Here is a 6,083-nt window from a genome sequence, read left to right as displayed (position 1 = left end):
CGTTCAAAAGGGGCACGTGGACGCATCGCAAGATACAGTCGAAGTGCGGCATGCACGCGATGTGGCACAACACCGGCAATACCTTGTCGGTGATGGTCAACGGCCGGCAGACGGGCAGCAAAAAGGTTCTGGTGCTGCACACCAACAAGAACTTCGACCAGCAGAGGACCAACTGGGTGATGCACCAGTACCACCTCGGGGACTTGGAGAAAGAGAAGGAGTGGGAGCTGGTCCTCTACAAGATTTTCTACCAGACGAACACTAGGGCCAGGACTAAAAAGATTATAAGTTAGTTTGGTATTGGTACTTGTACTACCTTGTCGTCCGCAAGTTGGTATTGTTGTTAACGATCTTTTGGTATGAACTTGGCATTTGCTTCCAACCATCATGCCGAGGGTCGACGTGGATATAAAGCTGAATCATTTGTTTCGAAACGAATTTCCAGGCACCTGATATTTATTTGATGGGTAGCATAAGCACCTGCCGTTCGAATTCCCAGTTCTCCAAATTTTCCGAAACAAGTGCATGCTCTTATAATCATGATGAAAAAACAATATCCCTGTTGCATCCCAGTTATCAGTCTATACTTGCAGAATTCTCTCGTTTATTGAGCATGTATATTGTTTTTTCAGGTCGAGCAAGTTTCAACTGGGCTGTAGACTGCCCAGGCTTGGTTTTGTTTTTAACAGGCCCAGCCCATGACGACAACGGGGCACAAAGATCCAGTAGGTATCTACTGACCTCTGGCCCGCCAGTGTTAGTTATATTTTGTCTTACAACATCTGCAGGCACTTTTTTTACTGAATCAAACACACATGCCAGTTCTATTTTCCTCTTGAAACGCATGTCCTACATCCGTTTTCTAATCTCTACCTATAGTTTTACTAGTTCATATACACGTATCATTAAATTGAAAATACATAAAATTCACTTTTCATATTTACATCCTTATTTTTTTTCCCTCCCAGCGCTGATTTTTTTTTACCACCGGTTTTCCCTTCAACCAACTCAATTGTCCCACGTCTTATTTGCTTACAAAAACAAAACGATTTTTTGGCAAATCAATAAATTCTTAAAAAATGTTTATCATTTTGGGATTACAAAAGTTCAGACTCCACCGAAATATGCAAAATAAGGTTGAACTTTTTGACCATGGTCCTGGGCAGAAAATGGGTTGTAATAAATTACTTAAGAATTAGCAAATGGGCTGCAAATTATTAAAAAAATAGCAAATGGGCTCTATGTTGTCTGCCACAGATTTGGAGGCTGACTTGTGGGCCTACTAAGTTCATGCGTACACAAGGTTTATCAAAAAAGGAACTTAGTCAACAATCGACTCTACCAGCATCAGACCATTAGATGTCAATCTAATGGCAATCGTGCTTCTTCAGTCTCTGATCTTCCTGCCCCAGCCGCCCAAACCAGCGCCATCGGAACCGCCTGCTCCCGCCTCCCGTGGCCGGTTGTGCTGCCGGGCAGGCCTCACGGCCCCATCATATACTCGCATCCATGGCCTGTCTATCCCTCTACTGACCCACACCTCCTGTTATTTTTCGGCGACGGCAGCCGAACCAGTCAACCCTCGTACTCTCCACCGCGTGGGCAGTCACTGTCGTGTCTTCCCCGGCTCCGTGTCGTTCCATTCATAGGCCTCGACGCCGTTCACCACCCTGGTGCTCTCGGTGCAGCATGGTCAACGTGGTCAACAAACGACATCCAACGAAAGTGGACTATATGTGGAGAGGCTGACAGCTGGGTCCATGGCCGCACACAAGGAAATGCCTCCTTATTACGCGCAAAATAATGATTCCTCCACCTAACATCTGGGACCCGCCGGAAGGGCCTCTGTATTTCATGAAAAAACGTTCCCTCCGCCGACAGGTCGGACCCACCAACTATATCTTCGCACGCAAGGAAGTGCCTCCTTATTGCGCACAAAAAAAGAATACCCCTGCCAGCTGGGACCCACCACAGTGGGAGGCTGACTTGTGGGCCTACTAAGTTGACGGGGACGGAGGGCTTTGTCAAGTTAGTCAATATGAACGATTCTAGCTCCAGTGACCATACGATGTCCATCCAACGGCCTTAGTGCTTCTTCAACCTCTGGTCTTCTTGCTCCAGCCGCCCAAAGCAGCGCCGGTCGTGCCGCCTGCTCCTGCCTCCCGTGGCCGGCTGTGCTGCCGCGGAGGCCTCACCGCCGCCATACTACTCCCACCGCCGGCCAGGCCATCCCTCCACTCACCCACACCCCGTGTTATTCTGCAGCGATGGCAGCCTCACACCGCAGCTGAACCAGTGAACCCTCGTACTCCTCTCCGCGTGGGCATCCACTGCCGCGTCTTCCCCGGCTCCGCGTCATCCCCTTCCTAGGCCTCGCCATCGTCCACCACCTTGGTTCTCTCGGCGCGGCATGGTCAATGTGGTCAACGACCGACTTCCATCGGAAGAGTACTGTACGTGGAGAGGCTGACAGCTGGGTCCATGGGCACATCCCAGTTTTTTTGTGATTTGCCAAGTAAGTCGCTTTGCCAGGCCTGTTGGGCTGCAAATCTTTCAAGATGAAGAGAGCTTCATTCGGCTGGCCGAGAAAATGGCCTATCAGTAATGAGAAATGGGATGTGCATTTTTAAAACACATCAAACCGGCAATTAGTTTCAAATTTCTTTTTTTTCATTTCGAGATTTTAAATTGCATTGATTTTTATGCATGGACAATTTGTTGGATTTTATATTGATATACATTTATTTTTAAAATCAATTTGAATGTGACTCAAAATTTCGGGATTAAAAACAGTTCAGACCGCACCGAAATATGCAAAATTTTGTATAATTTTTTAACCATGGCCACAATATGGGCTGTAATGCTAACAAAAAGAATATGGGCTCCAAAAAAACCTTAAGAATTAGCAAATGGGCTATAAATTATTAGAAATAATGGCAGATGGGTTGTATGATGTTTTCCATAGATTCGAGGCTTTTCTAAAAAAAGGTTGACGCACAAGCAGTGACTGTTGGATGTCCATCCAACGACCGTCGTGCTTCTTCAATCTCTGATCTTCCTGCTCCAGCCACTCAAACAAGCGCCGGTGGGACTGCCTGCTCCCTCCTCCCCGCGGCCAGCTGTGCTACCGCGCAGACCTCACCGCCCCACCGTACTCCCATCGCTGGCCTAGCCATCCCTCTACTCACCCACACCTGCTATTATTCTCCGGTGATGGCAGACGAACCAGTAAACCCTCGTACAGTCGTACTCCCCTCTGCGTGGGAAACAACTTCCAAGTCTTCACTGCCTCCGTATCGTTCCCTTCCTAGGCCTCGCCGTCGTCCACCGCCCTGGTGCTCTCGGCGCGGCCTGGTCAACGTGGTCAACGACCGACATGCATCTGAAGTGGACTATACATGGAGAGGCTGACAGCTGGGTCCATGGCCACACGCAAGGAAATGCCTCCTTATTATGCACAAAATAATGATTCCTCCACCTGACATCTGGGACCCACCGAAAGGGCCTCTGTATTTCATGAAAAAAAACGTTACCGCCGCTGATAGCTTGGACCCACCAGCTATATCTTCGCATGCAAGGAAGTGCCTCCTTATTACGCACAAAAAAATGAATACTCCCCCCGCTAGCTGGGACCCAGTATAGTGGTAGGCTGACTTGTGGGCCTACTAAGTTGACGGGGACGGAGGGCTTTGTCAACTTAGTCAATATGCACGTTCTAGCTCCACTGACTGTACGATGTCCATCCAACTGCCGTAGTGCTTCTTCAACCTCTTGTCTTCTTGCTCCAGCCGCCCAAACCAGCGCGTTCGTGCCTCGTGCTCCTGCCCCCCGTGGCCGGCTGTGATGCGGCGGAGGCCTCACCGCCCCCTACTACTCCCACCGCTGGCCAGGCCATCCCTCTACTCACACACACCCCCTGTTATTCTGCGGCGACGACAGCCTCACACCGTAGCGAACCAGTGAACCCTCATACTCCTCTACGCGTGGGCATCCACTGCCGCGTCTTCACTGGCTCCGTGTCGTCCCCTTCCTAGGCCTCACCGTTGTCCACCGCCCTGGTGCTCTCGGCGCGGCGTGTCAACGTGTTCAAGGAACGGCTTCCATCAGACATGGACTGTACGTGTAGAGGCTGACAGCTGGGTCCATGGCCGCAGCAAGGAAGTGCCTCCTTATTATGCGCAAAATAAATATTCCTCTACCTGACAGCAGGGACCCATCGGACGGGTGCTACCTCTTGAGCACAGCGTTGGTTTTCCCTGAAGAGGAAGGGATGATGCAGCAAAGTAGCGTAAGTATTTCCCTCAGTTTTTGAGAACCAAGGTATCAATCCAGTAGGAGGCTACGCGCGAGTCCCTCGTACCTGCACAAAACAAATAAATCCTCGCAACCAACGCAAATAGGGGTTGTCAATCCCTATAAGGCCACTTACGAGAGTGAGATCTGATAGATATGATAAGATAGTATTTTTGGTATTTTTATGATAAAGATGCAAAGTAAAATAAAGGCAAAGTAAATAGCAAAGGAAATAACTAAGTAGTAGGAGATCAATATGATAAAGATAGACCTGGGGGCCATAGGTTTCACTAGTGGCTTCTCTCGAGAGCATAAGTATTCTACAGTGGGTGAACAAATTACTGTTGAGCAATTGACAGAATTGAGCATAGTTATGAGAATATCTAGGTATGATCATGTATATAGGCATCACGTCCGAGACAAGTAGACCGACTCCTGCCTGCATCTACTACTATTAATCCACTCATCGACCGCTATCCAGCATGCATCTAGAGTATTAAGTTAAAAACAGAGTAACGCCTTAAGCAAGATGACATGATTTAGAGGGATAGACTCATGCAATATGAAGAAAACCCCATCTTGTTATCCTCGATGGCAACAATACGTGTTTGGTGGAGAGATATCCTCAAGCTCCATGATGCGTACACACCTATTGCCTCAGTGCACATCAACATGGGTGACTCTGCTCTGTTCTGGACTGATGCTTGGCATATTGGTGGATCTTCTAGACCTTTATGTTGGAGACTGCCAAGGTTATTTTCCTTTGTTAACAATGACAAGGTTTCTGTGCATGAATTCCTCATATCACAGGATATTTTTTCAATGTTCTTCTTGCCATTGTCTCATGAGGCTGCTCAGGAGTTGCATGTGCTAGAGGATTGGATAATGGCCTTGGACAGGGACACTAACATACCAGATGTTTGGGTCTGGCCGGGCAAATCTGGTGCATTCTCAGCCAAGAGTTTCTACACCTTAATGCACTCACATTTGCCCACAATTCAACCGTGTAAATGGTTGTGGAAAAGCAGATGCACATTGAAGATCAAAGTCTTTGGCTGGTTACTTTTCTTTGACAGGCTTAACACCAAGGACCTCCTGATCCGCAGGCACTGGAGATCCCCTTTGGATGATAATCTTTGTGTTATCTGTCAGGAACTCTCATATGAGGATAGGCTGCATTTGTTCTTCAACTGCAATTTCAGTCGAAGGGTTTGGAACTATCTTTCTATTGATTGGTCAAGAGGGCCGGACATTTTGCAATATATCCAACATGCTAGATCAAGTTTCAGGCATACTTTCTTCTTTGAAGTAATGCTAACAGCTGCCTGGAACATTTGGATCCTCAGGAATGGAAGAACTTTTAGAGGGGAGAGAGCTACTTTTGTTGCTTGGAGGATAGCAGCATCAAGCTTAAATCTTGGATAAATGCTTTAGTCTAATTAGTCCAGGTAGGTTGATGTACTCTGGTTCTTTAGCTTTCTAGACTAGTTTATTAGCTCTTGTATATATTCCTTTTGTACTTTTGTACATTTATTTCATTTTAATAAAGGGCTGTGGGGATTTGCCTCACAGTAAATATTCAAAAAAACTAATACAATACGTGCCTTGCTGCCCCTACTGTCACTAGGAAAGGACACCGCAAGATTGAACCCAAAGCTAAGCACTTCTCCCATTGCAAGAAAGATCAATCTAGTAGGCCAAACCAAACTGATAATTCGAAGAGACTTGCAAAGATAACCAATCATACATAAAAGAATTCAGAGAAGATTCAAATATTATTCATAGATAGA

This window comes from Triticum urartu, chromosome 3A (genome assembly GCF_056163025.1).
Source record: "Triticum urartu cultivar PI428250 chromosome 3A, HENAU_Tu73, whole genome shotgun sequence".
NCBI classification, from domain to species: domain Eukaryota; kingdom Viridiplantae; phylum Streptophyta; class Magnoliopsida; order Poales; family Poaceae; genus Triticum; species Triticum urartu.
This window is presented reverse-complemented; position numbering follows the sequence as displayed.